Genomic DNA, 6000 nt, shown 5'->3' with positions numbered 1-6000 from the left:
CAGCCGCCTGCCCACAGGCAACACCGCCCCACGTCTGCATTTGCGGACGTCTCGACTTGGGTCACACAGCTACGTCACACATTCACTTCAACTCTCTCAGCCACCTCCAGCCGGAGGCGGAGAGGAGAAGGAGGCGGCAGCGGCGCCGAAGGAGAAGGGAGGAAGGAGGGAGAGAGGTTTCTCCCCCTCCCCTTTCTTAAAAGGCTCCTTCCGGTTCTGCTGCTGCCATCTTCTCTCTCTCTCTCTCTCTCTCTCTCTCTCTCAGGGAGGCTTGGGAGGACTTACACACGAAATAAAGGCGGGCAACCGAGTGAGGGAGGGAGGGAGGCGGGGGCAAGGAAGAGGGAGGGGGAGCGGGGGAGGGAGAAGCCCTCGCTGACGCGCCAGCGCTCGAGTGCCGCGGGGGAGCGGCCGTCCGTCAGGCTTTCGTTCTGGAGCGCCGGAATCTTCTTACGTCGGAGAGGCGCTTGAGAGGACTGGCGGGAGCGGGAGTCCGACATTTTTTAAAAAAAAGCTGGGGGCGACGGCGCCAAGTTCCAACCGCTCTCTCAAGCCCGTTTCTGGGCTGCGGGTCTGGAAGAGGCTGAGGCAGCAGCAGCGGCGGCGGCGGCGGCGTTTGGAAGACGGTCTCCGTACCGCCGTCCTCGCCGGCAACATTTGTTTTCTGGAGGCGTTTCCCTCGCTTTGCCTTCCCTTCCCGGACTCGCTTCTCACAAAGCCCAGCGCCTGCTGGGTTCCGCTCTCCCGGCTGCCCCCGCCCCGCCGCCTCCCCTCCTCTCCCGTCTTCCTCCTCCTCCTTCTTCCTTTTTTTCTCTCTCCTTCTGGGGCTTCTTTTTCGCGCGATGAGCCGGGGAAGCTCCCGGAAAAACCCGTGGGCCGGCGCCTAAGAACTCCGGCCGCGTCGCCTCTCCTGCCGGCGAGTGCAAGATAGACTCCTGCCTTAGCCGAGTCCCCCCCTCATTCATTCTTTCTCCAGCTTCGAAGCGCGGTCTGCCACCGGACTCGGCAGGAAGAAAGGAGGGGGAGAGAGAGAGAGAAAGAGAGGCGAAAGGCGGCGGGCGGAGAGAAGCCGCCCTCCAGTCCGGACTCTCGCCTTTCTGCTTCCAGGAGCCGGGAAGGAGCAAAGGTAAGGCGTTTCATAGCGGAGTTGAAGAAACGGGGCCGCCGCCGCCGCCTTTCCGCGGGAGTCGGTTGTGGGAGAAGCCGGGCTGCGCTTGGACTGACTGAGCGATCTTTGTGAATAGAGATCCGTTTGGAGAGAAAGGGAGGAGAAGGGCTGGGGAGAAGGAGATCCGGTGAACGGCTCCGTCTAGTCCCGACTGAATGGATGAATGTTTTTAAAAATTAAGGTGGTTTTTTAAATAAATTGTTTTGTTGTTTTTACATTGTTCTCAGCCGGCCAGAGTCCTGAGGAGTTGGGCGGCATACAAAACTCTAGATAGATAGATAGATAGATAGATAGATAGATAGATAGATAGATAGATAGATAGATAGATAATTACATAGATAATTACATAGATAATTACATACATAGATAGATGATAGATAGATAATTAGATAGATAGACTCATTGATAGATAGACAGACTGATAGACAGACAGACTGACTGACTGACAGACAGACAGATATAGATTAAATAGATGTTATACCTCATGATACTTGGCAAATGTATCTTTTCTTTTATGTACACTGAGAGCATATGCACCAATGACCCATTCTTTGTGTGTCCAATCACACTTGGCCAATAAAGAATTCTATTCTATTCTAAATAGATCGGATGCGAAAGTCGAAGCACCCAAAGGTTTTTTTTAAGGGGGGCGACTGCTTGGGTGACCGTCTTCCCGCGTTGAAACGCCTCGTTTCTTTTACGGTAAAGCGAGCGAGTCTCTCTCTCACCCGCTTTAAAAGGGTTTGTTTTGTTTTTTGAAAAGGCGGCCGGGGGGAGGGAGGGAGGGAGGGGAGGAAGGAGGGGGAGACTCTCGTTTTAACCCATTTGGACTGTTGTTGTCATTGTTTGCTCCAGCGCCGGGCTTTTGTCTGGAAGGGCTTCCGTCTGAAAGAATGCATAGCCAGCCCATCCAGGAGAATTTGCCGGCGGGCGCTCCACGTTGAGTCGCCGGCAATTTTGTGACTTGATGCCGGGCCGCTTTCTTTTGTTATGATTCCGCGGTGCGGGATGCCTGTGCTTAGCGCGGTCCCGCGTTGGTAACAGATCCCTTGTCTTAAAAGCAACCGGGAGCGATTTTGCCTTGGAGGGAAGGGGGGGGGGGCGAGGGGTTGGTAGAGGCGTCCAAAAGGGCGTCGAATTGGTCTTGCTCGTTGATTTATTTATTTATTTTATTTATTAATTGGACTTTATATGCCGCCCTTCTCCGAGGACTCGGGGCGGCTTATAACATACAATATAATAATATATAACGTCTTAAGTCAAATTAATTAAATTTAAAATCTAACACCCCCCCCTCCCAAAAAAACCCCTATAAAAAGACAATCATTCCCATTTGATCAACTTTCTCTCGACCCATTCATCGGCCACGGGGCTGAGATCTAATCGCCCCAAGCCTGGCGAGTCATAAATGAGTCTTAAGGCTCTTGGAGGGTGGGGAATCTCCGGGAGGTGCTGATTCCAGAGGGCCGGGCCCACCACAAAGAAGGCTCTTCCCCTAGGCCCCGCCAGACGACATTGTCTGGTTGACGGGACCTGGAAAAGGCCGGCTCTGTGGGACCTGACCAGCCGTGGGAGTTTGGATTAAAACATTCGCTTTCGCTGGGACGAAGGGAAAGCTGTATTGCTCTCTAATGTTTATGTAGACCTAGGAATCACCTGGGAGCACCCCTCCCACCCCGACTTCCTTGTCTCTTAACCTGGTCACGCCTTAAACCGGTAGGGAAACCTGATGGGAAAAGGGGAAGAGAAGATGGCTATCGATAAAGCCGTCAATAAACGGGGCGACAGCAGCCTTTGGACTTAGGCTGCTGCTTTTGTGTCTGATGAAGCTCGCCGGCGTCTCGTGAATTCTGCGCGGCGCCGAGAGGAGGTTGCTGTCCGCCTTGAGCCGCGCGGGTTTGCCCGACGCTCCTCAAAGACTTGGGGGAGGAAGGCGCAACGGAGGGTGGCTAGAAATCGCAAGAATGGAAGGTGGGGACTCCGTTGTTCCTTTGACAGCTTCCAGGGAAGAGAAGCTTGGCCGGTCCGGCTGAGCTGGGAACGCTTACGTTGGATTCTCTCTGACTCGTCAGCTCCGGAGATTGGGATTTTCCTGGAGCTTTTTTTCTTTGAGGCTTTCATAGTGGCTCCTCTTCTCCACCCCTTTGTTTGGTAGACCTGCCGGGTTTGTTCTTTCGAAGCTTCCTGCTCTAAAGTGTGGCTTCTCTTTATTTAAGGATATGCAACCTGAGGCGCTCCGGATCTCTTGCCCGAGGCTACTACACTGGCTGGGAATGATGTAGTTGGAGGAAGTTGCCTGTAAAATCCTTATTCATACAGAGAACAGGCAGCACTTGGGCACTTGGGGAGGGGGTGTCCTTGCACTACTTTAGAAGCTGTTGTAAATATCACTGGTGTTATATATTTACACACACACACACACACACACACACACAGAGAGAGAGAGAGAGAGAGAGAGAATAAATAGATAGATAGATAGATAGATAGATAGATAGATAGATAGATAGATAAATAAATGAAGCTAAAACACAATATTACACGGGAAACCCCCAATGGACAAAAAATTTACACACACACACAGTAAGGGTATGGCTGGCTGATGAGAGTAAATAAGATAGAAATAGATCAATATTAGTCTTCCTTCCTTTTCATTATCAGCAAAAACATGTTAGCTCTGGTTTTCCGAGATTCTTGAAGAACAAGGGATTGAGAATAATTCATGATTTTTCTAGTTATATTGCAAAGTTACTGTAACAAACAGCTGAAGCTTTTTTCTTGACTTTAAATCAAGAGTGAGGAAAAGTTTGTCTTGTACATAATAATTGTATATCCAGCTGTATGTCTAAGTTAGAAACTCAGATTCCAACATTCTCTATTCACAATAGTCCCCCAAAGTGCTTTTTCAAAAGGTAACTGGACTTTCTTTGTTTTACTTGAAGATGTTCCACTTCTCATCCAAGAAGCTTCTTCAGAACTAAAGCTTCTTGTATGAGAACAAAAAGTCTTCAAACAAAACAAAGAAAGCCCAGTTGCTTTTTGAAAAAGCTACTATGACCTGAATGGCTGAGAATCTCAATAGACTCTATTTAAAAATAGAGTGATGCTAATACCGGTATTTGCTTTGGAGTATCAAGATTGATTTCAAGCATTGAGTTTAATTGGATGCCTCAATTTAGAGACACATGCAGAAATGACTTTCTCTAAAACAAGTTGATTTGCTTGTCTATTTGATTTTAACATTTGAATTGAATTCCTGCACCAACCTCAGGATTTCTTCCCCAAAACGCCATGGTAATATGTCAATGAAGATTCTCAGTCATCCAAGTAGTGGAGTCTTCGCAACTGGATTTTAATTATTGTTTCTCCACCTATATTCCATTGCTATACTTGATTCATTTGTATCATCATCTTTTAAAGTTGCATTGGCATCCTTCACTCTTGAAAGACCATGGTATCATTCTCTGGATTGCCCAGAGCATGAAGCCTGGATAGGTTAGTATGGAGGGTTGGAATATTTCAATATTTCAGAGACGTGGAGAGGGGGAATCTGCTGCTTGGGTAACAGTCTATCCTTTTAAAGTATAAATAACAATGAAATGGAAAATATTTTTTAAAATGCCAATGAGAAATTTGCAGGCACATCGAGTGAAATAATAGATCTTTCCTGCTGTTTCCCCCCCAGAAATTGTAATAAGGGATAACATTATCCTCTATTATTCATTATTTGACATTCAGCCAGTGGCATCTTGAGATTTCCATATTAAGATGTGGGGAGGAGAGAACATCACTAATTGTTCTGGCTTCAAGGATTGGTAGGATTCTAAAAAGAGACAAAACTATTACCGTACCAATATTAAACCAACAAGGCATCTGTTAATTTTCCAGATAATTTCTTGGAACAGTCAACGGAAGAGCTCACTTTCACCTCTGAGGAAGAAAATAGTATTACATAAGTAGTCTGAATATAAAAATTTATCTAGATCAGGGGTCCCTAGACTTTTGGACCTCAGGGAACACTAAATTCATAATTTTAAATCCCATGGACCACTAATATGATCTGCCTAATGGGTGGGCGTGGCTAGGTAGTCATGTGACTGGGTGGGCATGGCCAACTTGATGTCACTCAAATTGAGGAGCACCTCACCGGCCCCTCCTTGCCCTCCCAACCAATCCTCACCTGCCTACTTGGGCTCCTTAGGGCCCCAACAAGAAGCAGTTGTTGGAGCTAAGCAGCCATACCACGAATAAGAGTTATCAAAACAGCTGGCTCAGTTCAAATTGGATCTGATTGAGAAGGAAGCTCAGCAGAAGCACCTCACTGAGGACTATGAGCATAGGCTTTCCAAAACCTGTGGGTGTGCAAGGCCAGGTACCAGAGCCTGGAGGCTCAGCGGGCTGAGATGGTCAGCCAGTTCAAGGCCAGTATACAGTCCCACTGGAACAAGGCCCTTCAGTTTTACACCACCAGCGGCACTTCCCTCCAGCCTTTGCCCAAAGCCCCATACCAGGAGGCTGAAGCAGACCCCAAGTTGGAATCTCTGCAACCCATACACAAAGACCCCAAAGGGGGAAGTCTCTCTGCAGTAACACAAGCATTCATTGTACATATCTGCCTTGGGGCCCATAGTTTGAGGAGCCCTGATTTAGTGCAATATAGAAAATGCAAATAATTTTTTTGTGGACTACCAAAATTTTCTTGCGGACCACCAGTGGTTCATAGACCACCAGTTGGTGACTGCTAATTTAGATCAATTTTCACAAATCCCTGCCATCTTCCAAGTTTGTAACTCCCAGAAATTCCAACCTGCATTCCTTTAAACCAGATTAGCAGG

General features: G+C 47.9%; 1 protein-coding gene across 1 annotated transcript in view; it reads left to right on the top strand.

Moving 5' to 3' along the window:
* Positions 1–329: 329 nt before the first annotated feature.
* Positions 330–6000, top strand: part of SRC (SRC proto-oncogene, non-receptor tyrosine kinase) — a 125862-nt gene continuing 120191 nt past the window's right edge. The window contains exon 1 of the mRNA XM_070744723.1: positions 330–1126. The gene's annotated coding sequence lies outside the window, so the exon portion shown is untranslated. The remainder of the gene's footprint in view (positions 1127–6000) is intronic.

This window comes from Erythrolamprus reginae, chromosome 3, assembly GCF_031021105.1.
Source record: "Erythrolamprus reginae isolate rEryReg1 chromosome 3, rEryReg1.hap1, whole genome shotgun sequence".
Taxonomy (NCBI): Eukaryota; Metazoa; Chordata; class Lepidosauria; order Squamata; family Dipsadidae; genus Erythrolamprus; species Erythrolamprus reginae.
Note: the sequence above shows the minus strand (reverse complement) of the source record. Positions and strands in the feature narration are given on the sequence as shown.